Here is a 16,917-nt window from a genome sequence, read left to right on the forward strand (position 1 = left end):
GAACACAGTCACAATGGCCACCAATGCCTGCTGATCAAGTTCCAGCATAGGAGGACCAATAAGAAAACCATATTTTAAAACGTATCTTTAATTATTCTATTCTAGTTTTTGGAAGCACAATAAAGGACATTTTCTTACGTGCTATAAAGAAATCTAGAGCAAGAAAAGGCAGTGACTTGACTTTCTGTTTCTTAAAATACAAAACATAGTGTTTTTAAATAACCATAAAGCTGAGATATGATGTACTTAGAGTGTCATGGAGATATATTAAGCAACAGAGAGCCACCCCACAGCTTAAAATGAGTAATATATTCATTCATACATCTTTTAAGGGCCACTTTATATGAAAGGCATAGTGGTATATGGTGGAAGTGATGCTGGCCCAAGAGTTAAAGGATTTGCTTCCAGCACTGTGACCCTCAGCACGTCTCTGGCATTATCTGTGGCTGGCCCTTTAGATAATATCTAAGGATGTCTCCAGATCTGTGTTCTACATAATCTAGGGCAATAGAGAATTACCTGGTCTCTCCTCTCACTGCCTATTCAAAGGGGTACTGGAAGTATAATCCTGAGAGCTCCTGATAAGATTAAATCATGGATAGCTTGGGGCAGATGGGGTGGGAAGGAGGGGAGAGAAAGACTGAACTGATTTGGTACCATAAAAAGTTTATTGTTTACATTTTAGTTGGGAATCACCCATTTTGATCATATAAATCACTATCTTGGTTTCTTGGAACTCAAGCAAACTAGATTTACCCTTCTGATATAGATGCCAAATAAGGCTTAAAGGTTATCTTATTTTGAGGTTGTATACGGCAGGTTAAATTGGTCAGCTAGAATTAGGAATATCAAACCATGTAACAAATCATAAAATAGTTTCCACTTAGGCTTCATGCCACTGAATTAGATGCATGTGGTGCCATTCTACTTTGGGTTGTGGTTTCCTAGAAGGCAAAGAATGTAAGATTGAGAACATTTTTAAGCACTAAAATTCTGCAAGCTGTGGCTCTGAGATGAGGTTACAGAAGCAAGCCAGAGGTGGCACACTTGCCTTGAATTCTATTCTTACAAAAGCAAAAAGAGCATTTTGTGGATTCTGCTGGATGTTCAGGAGACTGGAGAAATCTTGGAGGATTCACTTTTAATCTTTTTTCTTGTTTCACAAAACAGAAAAAAACGTTGTGGAGATGTGGCTTGGACATTGACTTAGAAAAGGCAGGAGGGATTATAAGATGTTTATACACTCATGTAAACTCCAAGCACTGGACTGCTCTGCTCTGTGAATGAGTGTCATGCTATGAGCTAATATGTAAAATACATTGTTTTTTGGCTGCCTCTCTGAATCAGAACGTTTTTGGCTGCAAGTAACAGAGAACCCAATTCAGACTGGCTTGAGCAATAAGGGAATAAAGCTATGTCACTGGCAAGAAGTGAAGCAGGCTCCGTCTCTCTTTCCTTTCAGTTTTCTTGGCTCTGCCCTCTTATGGGCATCAAATTTATCCTCAGGCTGAGAGCCAGATGACCTCAGCAGTTCTGAGCCTCGTATCTTCCCCCAACAACCCGGAGGAAGAGAGCCTGTTTCTCTTTCTTTGGATATTGTTGTGGGAAGATAGGTGCAAAAAATTTGAGAAGGCCCCAGCAAACTTCCCCTCACGTCTCATCCGTACATCTTTGCAGAAGACTTAACCAGGCTTAACCAGGTGTCTTGAAACAACTACTGGTTAGAGGAGGACCCAGTCCTGAAGGTAGGAGCAAACACTTTAGCTGTGTTACTGGTACAAAATGGGGGTGGGGTGGGAGGGAGAGGGTTAGATTCTGGGAAGACAACTTTTTCTCAGTTTAAAATAGAGTTGACCAGAAACTAGGTACAACTTCTGGCAAACACTGGGCTTTCGGAAGAGCTGTTCCGTATTTAGCACTGACCAGTGGCTAGCCAGTGTGGTGAGCATTGTATCTGAATACTCTCATTTAATTCTCACAACAATCTAAGGTAGACACTATTATTCTCCCCATCCTAGACGAGAATATAAAGCCTCTCAGAGATTAGGCAACTCTAATTTACACAGTTAGTTAGTAGTAGAATCGAGGAACATAATGCGAGAACCCTTGTTCCTAACAGTTTTCTATCTTCCAGAACAGAGTTCTCTGATCATGAGTCAGAGATCAGGATGTAATAAACCTTTTAGATGTATCAACAACAATAGCATACTGTTGAGGGGTCACTTTGGGTAGCCTGTTGTGGGTTCCAGCGAATCTGTGATGTTTGGTTTTCAAAATGAAGGAAATAATGATATCACTATCATAAAGAAAATTATAAACGTGGGAAAATTATGAACTTTTTAAAAATAAAGGACATTTGTTTAAACACACACAAACAATAAAATATCATGGCAGCAAAACATTTCCCCAGTAATTAAAAAATTGGTTTTCTAAGTGAAAAAATGACTACAAAAGAGATTAGTTAGAAATTTAGTGGCTTTTGGAAGGAGATCCTATTTCTTGAGGGACTATGTACAATTGAAGGACAATGAGAAATTTGTAAAAAGAAAAATATGTTGTTTGCCCGATAGGCTGGCCCAAGACCCGCAGCCATACTTTATGCAGCATCATTTCGTGAATGTGGGGACAACGTTATTGCGTGATGGAAGGCAATAGGTGATCAACAATTTCTTTGTAGCTTTGTAGGTGGTTTAGAAATTGAACATGACACAAATTAAGGAAACACCAACTATTGCATTGTCAATATTATTAACTTCTTTCTATTTTAGCTATTGGCATGAAAAAATAAATATTTGAAAATGTTTTTCTTTTTTGGCAAAGTAGGGCATTTCATTGTTTGGATGTTCTCAGAAATCACAATTGAGTCCAGAAATCAATTACAAAAGAAATGTTCTTTACTCCTTTTTTTTTCTTTTTTTCATATGACACTTTCCATTTGTCCCTGAACAGGTTTTTCAAGAAGAAACTCTGCCCATTCCATAGGCAGGTGGCTCCCTGCTCTGCTGTTTTGGACCTTCAATCACTAGTGACATGCCAGCAATCCACAAAGTCCTAGGTGTCTCTTTTAGCTATCATCATCTGAAAGACATCTAAAAGGGTTTTTTTTAGTGTTTGAGAGCATTAGGTTTCATTTCTTGCATTCCACAAGGTAAGTGGAAAAGTTGATCCACACTGACATGAAGGGCTCAATTCTGCATGAACTTTTTGCTTTTCTACCAGAAATAATCCTTTTTTTCCTTCCTTCCTTCTTTCCTTCCTTCCTTTCTTCTTTCCTTCCTTCCTTCTTTCCTTCCTTCCTTCTTTCTTTTTCTTTCTTTCTTTGTAAGGCTCAAGTTCATCTAAAAATAGTTGATTCTTTACTAGAGACACACAGCCAAGCAAAGCTAAACACAACTCACTGAAATTGACATCAACCAGCAAAAGTATGGCTGTTTTAATACTAGAGTCACCTTTGCAGAATGACTAAACTTGCTAAGTAGCAAAATATAGAGATAGTGTACTGAGACCAAGAAGAGTCAATCATCAACCACTCCTGTTGTTTTTAAACAGACTTACTATACCTTTAAAGGAGTATTCTTTTAATAAAACAATCCACAGATAAAAACAAAAGGGCAAATGTAGAGACATATTGCAAGTAGGCATGCATACCAAAAAGGTAAGTGCAAATTAGACTTGAATATTCATGAGTCACAAATCATTGACAGTTTGAAATAATGCAAAACAGCTTTATAAATGAGGTTAAGGCAAGGGACATCAAAGAAATGCATCGCTAAATCAATAGCAATTTGTGCATATACTAGTAAATTGCAGTTACAATTTTCGTGACATGGGAGAAAAAATACTGTGTATCTGATGAAGAAGGAAGATACGTAAATATCCCTTTTGTATGTTATATTTTTCCACTTCATCATGCACTTGGAGACCAGTCACGCAGAAAGTGGTTGGACATCTTACTCCCCGCCCCCACCCCACCAAGACAGAGTTTCCTTTTCCGAGACAGAGTTTCAGACTATGCCTGAAGTCCCCTTGCTCTAATAAAAAGAATTCAATATACAACAATTCCTACAGAGTTGGTCTCTAAAATAAAGATTATCATCTAGCAGCATACATGACTAGAGAATGGCTTAACTTAAAACCTTTCATGATAAAATCATTTCCATTGGAGACCATATAGTTTTAACGAATGTTTTTCTACTTAGAAGGAAGCAGATGAATTCAACGTATGAGAACAATTTGGAAGAATATTTTGAAATAATTTGAGATGTAAAATATAGGCAACCCTGTAATTTAAATAAAGGTGTTTTTATTTTGTTCAGCAAATAACTAGTTACTAATTTATTATTGGTTCTTTTATACCAGTGGCTTTTTGGGGTGTGTGTGTGTGCATGCACGCATTGCCTGTATATGGAGAAATATTTAAAATGGTAGGACTTACAAATTAAAGAATTGTTCAGGGCCTGTCTTAAAGCAGAAATGTTTCCAATGAATTTTTCTCTGAAGTTTCTATTGGGGTTACTATCTGTAAGTTATGAAGTATTTCTTCAAGATACCCTCCTCTGCCGGCCTCTTTATTGTGTTCTGTCTGCTTTCCAGGATGATTGATGAAGTTAGTGACATCATGTGAAAATCGTGGCACACAATAGCACTAATTTTGGAAGAGGCTGGGGGATTGTGGTCTGTTTAGAAAATTAATCTACATCTTCTTGCTGGGCCATGCTTTCAGGCAGACATCTAGACTGTAGAGGTGAAATCCAGATGTGGTATAATTAGAAAGAGAGAATTTTGCATTGTCTCCAATTCCCTGCTCTGTTAGGAAGAAGGTAAGATGACTTCTGCGCTATTAATAATCAACAGTATCCATAACTTCCAAAAGCAATGGCCTTGGTAATTTTTAAAGACTTTATGTGAAGTCTGCAAATCATCATTTGTCAGTTTTGATTCAGCTCAAGCTTAGCATTATATTTGTAAACAATACCTTGTTATTTTGGTTCTATAGCTAAAAATTTCCCTCAAAAGTTATTAACTCGTTTGTCTTAACAAACAAGCATCTCCATTACTCCTTTCAGCAAATGTTTGTCATGTTTTATTATGAGGCTATTTAAATTATCCACATTTCTTTTAAATTGTTTAGCTACAATATTTTATTTAATGATTCCCATCAGCAGGGGTCTATACAGAAAAACACATATGTTTCTTTTATTGTAGGTCCATCTATTTAGTTCCTTTATATAGTTCCAACATTATTTTAGTTCCATTAGGTCAAAGTTTTACTAACCTTTCTGGACAAGGAGGATAATTTACAACACATATATATTTTATTATTTTGATTAAGTCCTTCTTCATATATGTGTATGTTTATATATATACACACAAAATATATATAACAAAGTATGTATATATGCATAAAAATCACTTAATCTCTAAAGTAAAACATAACATGCTGGACTAGTCAAGGAATCTAGACATTTTGTTCTCCTTCCTCACAATCTATGTGATGAAAAGAAAATCATTTGGTCTTTGTATTTTCTTGCCTTTCTAAACTAGGGGAGATAATACATGAAACTTTGATTTCTACAGCAGGAAAGTGCCTGACTAGTCAGTGCCATCACTAAGATGAATTTCTTTAACCATCTCCCTTGTCTAGGATCAAGAAGTTAGAGGGCCTGGGAGCTGTCATTTCTCATAATTCAATATCAAAATGGAGGAAAGATAGAATAAAATAAAAGACTTAGCATTGATTCTGAATTACTTAACACCGACTTACTGAATTCCAATGAAGTCTTGTCTTATCATGAAAAAGAGTCTCTCTCTGTCCTAAATGTCACTTTGGGAGACTGTTGGACCTCATGCTCATTTTGCTATGTAAATAGAACTAATTTTATCTTGAAAGAGCAGTGGAGTGGCAGTTAAGGGACTTCTATATCCTATTCTGCCACTAACTGCTGCTATGAACTTGTACAAGGTACTTCATATTCTTTAGATCTCTGTTTCCTCAATTATAAGGGAAGTGGCTGGTCTAGAAGCAGCAATTTTCAAACCATGCCCCTAAATTCCTAGGTCTGTGAGAAATCAGCAAGTCTTGATGGGGGAGGGAAGACTAGCTGGTGGAACTCAGGACAAACACCAGCACTTTTTTCCTCAACTGCATATAGACCTTAGCAAAACTTAATTTGAGGAAAGGGAAATGACTTAGAAAATTTGAAAACACTGAATTAAAAAAATAATGATTGCCAAGATGCTTTATGATTTGCTAGTTTGATTTGCAACCAATTTGTTCCATAACTGTTCCAGTGAATATTGAGGTGGCAAGAATTTTCATGCTTGTGACTTCTCCTTTTAAATAGAGGTTATTTTTAAAAGTCCCTAAAACTTTAAAGAAGGGAGGCCTAGAAAAGACAAAATGGAAGGAATGTAGGAATGTACCACGTACATGCCTCTTCCAAGTGTGGATTCTCCATCATTTGTCCAGTAGCTGTTTCTCTTTCGAGGTCCACATCAGAGATCCTTAGGTGGTCCACAACCTGTTACTACCTCCTTTCTTCAAGAATTAATTGCTTTGTGCTTTTAGGGCATCTTGTTTCAAACATTTCTGGGATACTTATAGCATTGTTATTATATCAATAGTTAATTGTACTTGTGTGACTGGCTTCCTTGTTAGGTCTTGAGCTTTTATTTATTTATTTATTTAAATTTATTGATTTATTTTGGCCATGCTGCGCGGCATGTGGGATCTTAGTTCCCCGACCAGGGGTCGAACCCACACCCCCTGCATTGGAAGCATGCAGTCATAACCACTGGACCACCAGGGAAGTGCCCTGGTCTTGAGTTTTTAGAAGGCGGGGACTGGGTATGAACTATGTTTGAATTCTCAGTACAGAACTAGTCCTGGGATTTGAAATACTCAAAATGAATGTTCTTTGAAAAAGTGAAGAGTAGTAAATTTACAACAAATTTCCTTATGATTACACTAAAATAATTTTCTTTCAATACCTTCATAAACAATGATAGTGGTCCTCTTTTTTTGACATCTATATTCAACCTTCAATTTAATGCAACAAATATTGTGCTGATTGTGTGGTATTTTACATTTAAGGGGGTGTCATGCATGAACCTCATCCAGGGAGCAGAGGAGTTAATAAGACCTATAACCTTCTTAATTAACATGTGAGACAGCACATGATTAATGCTGTAATATGAGCATGACCAAAGTGCTTTGGAAGCTCTAAGGATTTGGGATTAATGGAAGGATTGCGCATAGAATCTGTACTTTGATTTGGAGGAGCAGTAGGATTTCAGGCAAAAATCCAGAATGAGACAAGGGCAAGATAGAAAATCATAGGTGAAGGGGATTTCATGGTACATGAAAAAGATTACATTAGATACAGAAATTGTATAGATTTTGCAGTAGTTGGGGAAAAGGCTGGAAAATTAAGTAGAAGACTTACTACATACCATACTAAAGAGTTTGAATTATTTCCATGGAAAATTAGGACTCATCAAAAGAGAAGCAAAAAAAGAACTCTAGTTTACAAAGCTTTGTCTCATAGTACCATAGAAAATAATTTGAAGGATAAAATAAACTTTGAAGACACGGAAAACAGTTCAAGCAAAAGAGAGCCTGAGGACTTAGTTTGTGAGGTGGTGGCAGGAAAAAAAAAAAGTAGGGAATAAGTGTGGCAGTGAGATAAACTAAAGGATAAGAAATTCAAAATACTTCTGAAATGTATTGAATAAATTATTACACAAGACTTTAATCCACTAATATTAAATCCAATGAAATTAATAATTAGTAAGATTCATGTTTATTTTTTACTGAGGTGGTAATGCTATTCCTAAATCTGTGGCCACCCTTGTCATACTTGCCATTAGTAATCAATCTATCAAGGGTTTGTTCACAATTTTAACAACCAATGCCTTAAATGTCTCATTTTCCTGTTTTAGGGTTCTGGCTTGAGATACTTCTCAATAACTTTAAACAAAATTCAAGAACACCCATGCTGATAATATATGTGAATTTAGGATGCTCTAACTTTAGTACAAATCTAAGTTATCACCTAATGTTTCATTTAAAATAAAAATAAGCTATCCCTTATTGGTAAATTTTGACTTAAAATCTCTTTAATGCTAAATGAATGTCCCATCTTAAATTGTAAAAAGGTACCTCCAAGGTCGGTGATGTTGATACAAGATCCAAAGATGGGATGTGCCCGTGTGCCCAGGGGAGATGTTCTGGAAAAGAAAAAAAAAGCAGGGACATACTGGGAGTTACGGTGCTGCTGAGTAATGACAGAATTGGGTTCTGCTATGATTGGTGGTGGACTGGGCCTGGAGTCCACTTAGGAATGCAGGAGGAAAGGAGATGGAAGATGAAAGGGCAGGATGCCTCAGGGATCCTCTGGTCTCATGCTATTATTCTCCAGCCCCTCCTCACAGGGGACCCCGAGGACATACCCTCCACACCCCTTTAGGACTTGTTCATCTCCACATCTTGAGCCAGGGCTCAAGATGCTACCCAGGTGGGGTGGCTAGGTAATTTGAGGAATCTTCTCCTTAATAGTTTACTCAGAAGTGTAATCAGTCATCTAGACCCTGATCCCATCTTTGGATGAGGGATCTTGTAAACCTTACAGGTTAAAAAAAGGTTTTTAAGCCTACATAAAAGGATATATAACACATTTCCCTAGAAATCCTTTCTGGAATCTAAAGTTTTTTTTACTATATGATTTGAAAGCATCATTTACTAAAAGTACAATTTATAGCACTGTATAGATTTTAGTGATATATGCAGATAGAAGCATTCTTACACTCCACAAAATTTTGATTTTTTTGTAATTGAGTGGTCTAATAATACAGACCATCTTGATCGAATAAACGTATTTAATTGATCAAAATTGCTTATATGCATCAATTTTCTCAAATGTTTTATTGTATTTTTCTAAACAAATAGTCAATACTCAAAATCCTTATGAAGCATTTATATTATTCCAAAACAGAGAGAAAAGGAAGGGGCTGATTAACACAAAATTCAGATAATGTTATCTATGGAGAAAGAGAGGGAAGAAGAATACATGTCTATCTTATTTATTTACTTACTTATGTATCTTACATGTCTGCTATAAATCTTATTTTTAATTCATTTATTCTTTGATAAATCACTTACAGGAAAGAATTATATAACATGGTACAAATAATAGTAATGATATCCTAATTTTAAAAATATTAGGGCTGTGGAATTAAGCAACTGACTATTTCTCAGTGCCCTGAGTTTTCTGTTCCAATCTATTTAATAAATAGGGCATTAAGTACTATGGGGAAAAGGGAAGTATAAAAACAGAAAAAGACATAGGCATGGTGCTAAGGAATTTCTACTCTTCCAGAGACTTCTTGTTTGAATAGGACTGGTGGTACGAACAGCCTGTGTAAAACACAGGAAAAGACTACCCACAACTGGCTGTAGGGTGTATGTTTTGCATGGCTCTTCCCTGAGTTCAGATCAAAGCATAGTAATTCAGCCACATGCTATCAACCAGTGATCTTGGTTTTCAAGATAATTACTGTGGCATGATTTCCTTTCAAAATTCTAGATTAGCATTTATTTGTTGATCAATACTAATATAAGACTGGAAATGCAGAGGTGATATCATTCTTCTTGAAAATGCTCAGCTGAGTTACCAGTGGTCTGTTTCCTCAGGAATTCACCTCAGTCATTACTATGTGTTTGTTTCTATTCTTCCTGTTCAAACAATGTTTTCTCTGAGTAGTTGAAAAATGCCTTAGGCTTTATTATGAAGTGGGATCCGAATTTAGGCGGAATTGGAAGTAAACTCTATGGCCTGGGAACATTCATGACTTTTGGTGTCTTTAACCTGAACTGGAGCTGAATCAGTAGCCTAAAGGTGAAAGCCTCTAAATGCTTTTATTACCCAAAACCCTATAATCTCTTTGTTTTAACCAAGTATACACAAGAAAGGTAGCAGAACTTCCCAGTTAACAAGTCAAGAAATCTCTCCCTCAGATAAGAATCGAGCTTTTTGGGTTTACTCTCTGCACAAAATATTTAAAACCTAAAGAGACCATTTTGAATGTTGTTTATTTTGATGACCAGATAGATTCCTTTGTTTTGTAAAAGCCACATGCCCATGTTGCCTTCTTAGGACATTTTTGTTTCTAGCACCCTATCATTATTTGCTACTAAACTTCATATCTTTTGTTTGAAGCATCTACAAATAAAAGTAATTGTTTAACTAATTTTCTCTTGAGCTTCATTTGACAATTATCAAATCACGTTTGTCAATACAACAACGGAATCAGATGTGACCCAGACGTCAACATTTTAAAAAGCCTCTGCAGCCTTTTCTATTATTTCAAGTTAACAGTAGGTATAAGCAAAATCTTGACTGGATCAGTAAGAAACAAAAATGTACTCTCCTCTGTCATTTCAAAGTCATCTATTAAAGCAACTCAAATTCAACTGCGTTGGAATACAAATAGAACAGCATAATGAAGCTTACGTTTAGAAATGCAAAGAGCATTTTGGAAAGTATTTTAGGAAGAATTAATTCCTAATTCTAACTATTAATATTCTTCCATAATTTGATTTTCATTTTTGTACATGTGGATGCCACAAAAATTCTATTTAAGGGCTTCCCTGGTGGCGCAGTGGTTGAGAGTCCGCCTGCCGATGCAGGGGACACGGGTTCGTGCCCCGGTCCGGGAAGATCCCACATGCCGCGGAGCGGCTGGGCCCGTGGGCCATGGCCGCCGAGCCTGCGCGTCCGGAGCCTGTGCTCTGCAACGGGAGAGGCCACAACAGTGAGGCCCACGTACCCTCGCCCCGCAAAAAAAATGCGATTTAAGGTCTTTCTTTCTTTCTTTCCTTCCTTCTTTCTCATTCTAGTGCTGATATTTCTTGCTGTATAGTGAAACACTTCAGAGAATCATATTTTATCCCTCAGACACATGGAGCTGATGTGAATATCAAAATGATATCGAGGAACAGGAAGAATAACATTTAAAATCATAATAGGTTAGGTGAACTCAGATTTAATTAGGTTCTTGGTAAGTATGCAGTGTATTATTAATGACTGCTTATTTACTCAGGAACCATGTTTGTTTTTGGCAAATTAATTTTATGCTGTGATGTGGGATAATACTTAGCTTTATTTAACTGTTGAAAAGGCACTAGCAATATTATATCATATGTTATGCTTAATGGCCATTGTTAAGGCTAAACAGAAATATGTAAGATGGTTAAATAACAGCATTCACTTTGCTTTTACTATTTCTTAAGTTTCCTAACACTAGAGAATACCAATGAAAGCTTTAAAATTGTTATATATGACTGGAACTCAAAGTTATTTTTTGCCATCATTGTAAGGAATACTGTGCATCTTACATATCTTGATATCGTATGTACAGAAAGTGACATCTACTGGAGAAAGCAGAACTGAATATTTACTTTCCAAACTATTTCCCTGCCAAACTTCCAGACAAGTTGCACTATCCTCAAGATTATCCCAAACTTCTAAAATAAAGAAAGATTTTATTTAGCTCAGTATGGTATAAAGCCTGACTTGTTTTGGTTATCGTTTTTTCAAAGATGCGCTTTGGAAAAAAGTGGTTATGAAGGCTACACAAAATATCTCATAAGAAATGCAACTGGAGACTTCTGGAAAACACAATTCTAGCACATTACCTTAAGGGTAAAATTCAAGTTCTAATAACCATAAACCATTGAGTGGTGGATTGAAACAATTCCATTGTAACAAATAGTCTGAAAACATGTTTGGAAAATGTGTAGCTTCTTTAAATAGTCTGGAAATAGGAGTTGTAAAACAAAGTATGGGATTAGAATATCTAATTTCTCTCTTGTGAAAAGGCATCCCCATGCTACTTTGAAACTTAATCATTTTTATTTATTCACGTTAAAAAGATGTATGTCTAACTCCATGATCAAGTCAAACCTCTGTTCTTAGGGCATGAGGGGATGCTACCCAGGTGTTTTTCATCTTGGTCAAATCTAAGAAAAGACCCACAGCCCTGAAAGACAGAAATGGCATCAGCTTCTTTCCTGTGACAATAATTCTCAACCTTTAAGTAATCACTCTTTCATAAGGAGGACAAAAGCCTTTCTTAATGGCAGTTCCTGTGCTAGCCATTTTCAAGACTAAAAAAGTGAGGCACAGCTATATTTGGTGAGTTCATGAATATAACAGGAATATGGCAGTGACTCAGCCCTGTCTCTTCAGCTCTAGCTTATTCCCTCTGTGATATTACCAAGGTGCTTCCATATTTAGATTCTGCTGTCTTATCCTCTGTAGTTTAATTTCAGATTTTCTACTTCTAGTTGTTATTATCATTTAAAATTTTTTTGATTTTGTTTTTGTAACAATGCTCTTGCACTCCCTCTGCTGGCCTTGCTAATTAACAAAGCCAGTGTCCAAGTGGTCCTGATGTGTATCAGTGATACCGAATGCATGACTGGTGAAAACAGATGCAATTTTGTGTTGGAACCCAGTAAGAAAGTCACATTGTTTGGCTTTCATAGGAAACAACAAGGCCAAAAGAAAATTTGTTTGTAGATGGTGAAAACAAAAAGCATGATTACTTTTATATTTTCAAGAAAGAATTTAGTGAAATGGACAAATTCACAAACCCTAAAAATGTGTCTCTCTTTTCAAAACCATAAAACCAGTTATCCATATTCTATTTAAATGTATACGCGTTTAGTAAAAGGCATATTTTACTACAAGGTGTATCAATTTTGAGTCTCTGTGTTTACACGCTGGAGGGTTAAATGAAATGTTGCCTGGCTTTGCTGGTAGGACTCTGGACCCCGATTAGATATGTAGCTGTCTGATGGGTCAGCTTCCCACTTCCTAGAGTTCCATTATGGAGTTACAAAGAGAATGACAGCACTTGGCAAATCCCAGGCCTAATCATAGCATAGAGAAGTGACTTTTGGAAGGTACATTAACAAGCAATTAGGACCCATTTAATAAATTACCCCTTATAGAACACTTTGAACCCTAGTGGTCTGAAGAGGTTAATGCACCTCCCACAACTGAGTGCTGTTCACTTTCCAGGGGTACCTTCAAGGCCACAGTTAATCCAAGCCTTCTTCTCATCGATGGCCTCTTAGTCTTGAGCCATTTCTATAGTCTGGCGTCAGTAAGGACACACACTTGCATTTGGTCAGTGCATTTCACATGCTTCATTTTCTCACAGTTGCATCCATTGAGTGGCGTGTTCATGAGGCCAAATGAGTTTGTGCTGCATGTTAACTTCCTTTGGCTTTCATGCTTCTTATTTGGAGTCATTCTGTTTTTCTTATTTATAGTCTTAACTTCTGGGTTTAGTTTAAATGTTACGTCTGATGTAATATAGTTTCCTCCAAAATTGTTGGGTAGCAACCACATTTTAAATGAATCCAATACACAAAATTAGGTTTTAGGATATTATTAAATTTGGAAAAAACCCACAGTATATATGTATTTGTACACTGGAATCTTAACATGGTTAGACACTAAAAAACATTAAAATATAACTGTAAGGGAGAAAAAGCTTTGTTTGATGCTAGAATGTGATTAGACTCGTCGGATTTTATTTTTAATTTTTTAAAATAAATTCAACCTGAGTTTTGGGGAGGAAAATGCTGATGAAACATTAAGGATTTTTATTTAAAAAGATAGTCAAGGGATGGAATTGGAATAGATAGAAATATAAAATTCTTACTGTATGTTCAAAATGGCTGACATGGCTTTAACATATCACTGGTCTGCTGAATGATATTCCTGTAAATCATGATCAAAATCATCATGATTTCTAGCACATTTATTGAATAGTTATTCAAGGCTCTGCTGAGAGCTACAGGAGATGGATAAGACATGGCCTATACTTTAAGAAGCTTATGATTGTATTGCAGAGCGCGGATGGAGGCACGTGGAAAAAGAACGATAATGAGTAGAAGATTACGATACATACCACGATCGAGTGCACATGGAAGTTTCTAAGAGAATTCAGAGAATGAAGAGGAGTCTCTGTTCAGGAAGGCTTGATGGAGAATGTGGAATTTGCTCAAGGCTTTTGTTAAGATTTTGATAGGAAAACTATCATAGGAAATGGCTAGAATAGATTTTAGAATCATATAGTATGTATCTTGGTTCATCTTCAAAATCAGACTGGGCTTTGAAACGAACAGGTTTTAATCAAAGCTGGCTTTATAGGAGGAGTATAATTTATGCACTACTGTTTTAAAACAATTAGTGTGAGTGTGTGCGTGTGTTTTTGTGTGATTGAGCCCAATTATTGTAAGTCTACACTCATTAGAAGTAATGTACCCATGAAGACGAGCAAAATAGTATGTAGATGTGATCTCAATTTAAAATAGAAAAATCGATTCAATACACTCTGTATCAGCGCTTCAAAAAATAAAATGAAATGCTCCAATATTGAGAAGTAATTAAGGTTACCTTTAGTTGTTAAGTCTGTGACCATATTTCATAGGATAAGTTTGGGAGGCAGCTTTTCAACATGAGAGCAGACGTCAGTACATTTTTTGGAGTGTTCTACTTTGCCTTATCTTTATTACATACTGAAAAAGAAATAAGACAAAACACATTTTCAGTCAAATAATGTAATATAATATGGAAAGCACTGACTGTTGTCAACCTGATAATCAGGATATACTTTCAAGGTTTTGTGGGTTTTTTTAGCCAATATAACTATAAAATGACAAAATACCCTTTTCCAGGATATTTAGTGATTCACTGGATGAGTCATACCTTTTAAAAAATCTCTGCTCCTTTCATCGTAACTTGGAAATTTTCCATATTATAAACTGTGTTTTCTTATGTGACCATACGAAACAAAGACTATGTTTGTAAATCTAGCTTCCACATGAGTCTACACTATTATTGCAACATGGGTTTATATGGTGTGAAAGTCTTTTATATTTATTCTAAATAACTTGATTCTTATCCGAATTTTAAAAAATTTGCCCAGGGTGAGACAAATTCTTTACCATGTTAAAGTTTCAAAGTTTTGTGGAAAGACCTGAGGGTCATGTAGCACACTAGATGTGGAATGCCACTGGGTATGACTTCCCTTGTTGTGCCTTGAAAGCTACTTCTCCTTCCACAGCAGAGTTGCAAATCAAAAGTGAACTACTATTTTTTGTGGTAAGTAAACATTTGGAAAACTGGAGCCCCACTTTTAGATGTGGTGGTGAGATTATATTACTCTCCATTCGTACCTAGAAACACCTTAATATGATCATTTACTCCATAAGCAAAGCATTACCACGTACATTGTTCCCCCTTGTTTTTGCATTTTACATTATTCACACTAACGCCAAAGCAGATTTATTAATACTGGACTGCAAATGGCATTATTCCTCATACTCTGAGAATTTACATCCTGGGATAAACAACACATTTATGGAGCAATAAATGTAGCACAAGTGGAAAAAAATCACATTATCTGTGGCATTTTTTTCCTTCTGGGATTTAAAATGCATTCAAATTGTTGACCAGCAAAACTTACTGAATGACCACTGTGTTTGGGCACTGCATCCCAAGATACAGAACTCTAAGGGGAATTCTTTTCTTCAAAGCATGTAAAGACTAGCTGGAAAAGGACTGACACACAGGAAAGACCAGCAAACATAACAGTATTCTATAAGCACATATTAAATAGTATGCTGCAAACTATTCATGGTCTAGACATGCACTGTCCAATACGGCAGGCGCTTGTTACATATGGCTATCGCGCATCTGAAATCAGGTTATTGTGAGCTAAGATATGGAAACAACCTAAGTATCCATCAGTAGGTGAATGGATAAAGAAGATGTGATATATACATACATTTTATATATATATATATATATATATATGAATATTTCTCAGCCATAATTAACTCTTGACACTTGTGACAACATAAATGAACCTTGAGAGTATTATGCTAAGTGAAATAAGTCAGATGGAGAAAGACAAATATCATATGATTTCACTCATATGTAGAATATAAAAAACAAACAAGCAAGCAAACAAGCAAAACAACAAAATAAATGAACAAACCCAGCCAAACAAAAACAGACACATAGATACAGAGAACAGGGTAGTGATTACCAGAGGGGAAGGAGTGGGAGGGTGAGGAGGGTGAAATGGGTAAAGGAGATCATCTGTACGGTACTGTAATGAATAGAAACTAAACTTTTGGTGATGAGCATGCTGCAGTGTATAAAGAATAGAGATATAAGGTACACATGAAACATGTATTATAAAGCCATGTTACCGCAATAATAAATAAATTAAAAGAAAAGAAATCTGGTTATTGTGAGTTGAAAGTGTTATAAATGGGACTTCCCTGGTGGCACAATGGTTAAGAATCCACCTGCCAATGCAGGGGACACGGGTTTGAGCCCTGGTCCGGGAAGATCCCACATGCCGTGGAGCAGCTAAGCCTGTGCGCCACAACTACTGAGCCTGTGCTCTAGAGCTCGCGAGTCACAACTACTGAAGCCCATGTGCCTAGAGCCCGTGCTCTGCAACAAGAGAAGCCACAGCCATGAGAAGCCCGCACACCGCAACGAAGAGTAGCCCCCGCTCACCGCAACTAAAGAAAGCCCGTGCGCAGCAACGAAGACCCAACGCAGCCAAAAATAAATAAATAAATGTTTTTAAAAAAATGTGCTATAATTGTAAAATATACACTGAATATAGAACACATAGTATGATAAAGAGAATGCAAGATATCTCATTAATAATTTTAAAATATTGATTACATGTTAAAATAATATTTTAGATACATCGGGTTAAATTAAAATATTATTAAAATTAATTTCACCTGCTTTTAATTCTTTATAGGTTTTTAACCTGACTATATAAAATTTAAGATTACAGATGCACCTTATAACC

At 36.2% G+C, this 16,917-nt stretch overlaps 1 long non-coding RNA gene across 1 annotated transcript; it reads left to right on the forward strand.

Annotated features, from left to right (window-relative positions):
- The first annotated feature begins 1,508 nt into the window (after positions 1–1,508).
- On the forward strand, positions 1,509–16,651 carry LOC109549984 (uncharacterized). The gene is made up of 3 exons (XR_002176377.3): positions 1,509–1,745; positions 2,950–3,148; positions 13,925–16,651. It is a non-coding gene; the product is annotated as an uncharacterized lncRNA (long non-coding RNA).
- Positions 16,652–16,917: the final 266 nt, after the last annotated feature.

The sequence above is a fragment of the Tursiops truncatus genome, chromosome 2, assembly GCF_011762595.2.
Source record: "Tursiops truncatus isolate mTurTru1 chromosome 2, mTurTru1.mat.Y, whole genome shotgun sequence".
Taxonomy (NCBI): Eukaryota; Metazoa; Chordata; class Mammalia; order Artiodactyla; family Delphinidae; genus Tursiops; species Tursiops truncatus.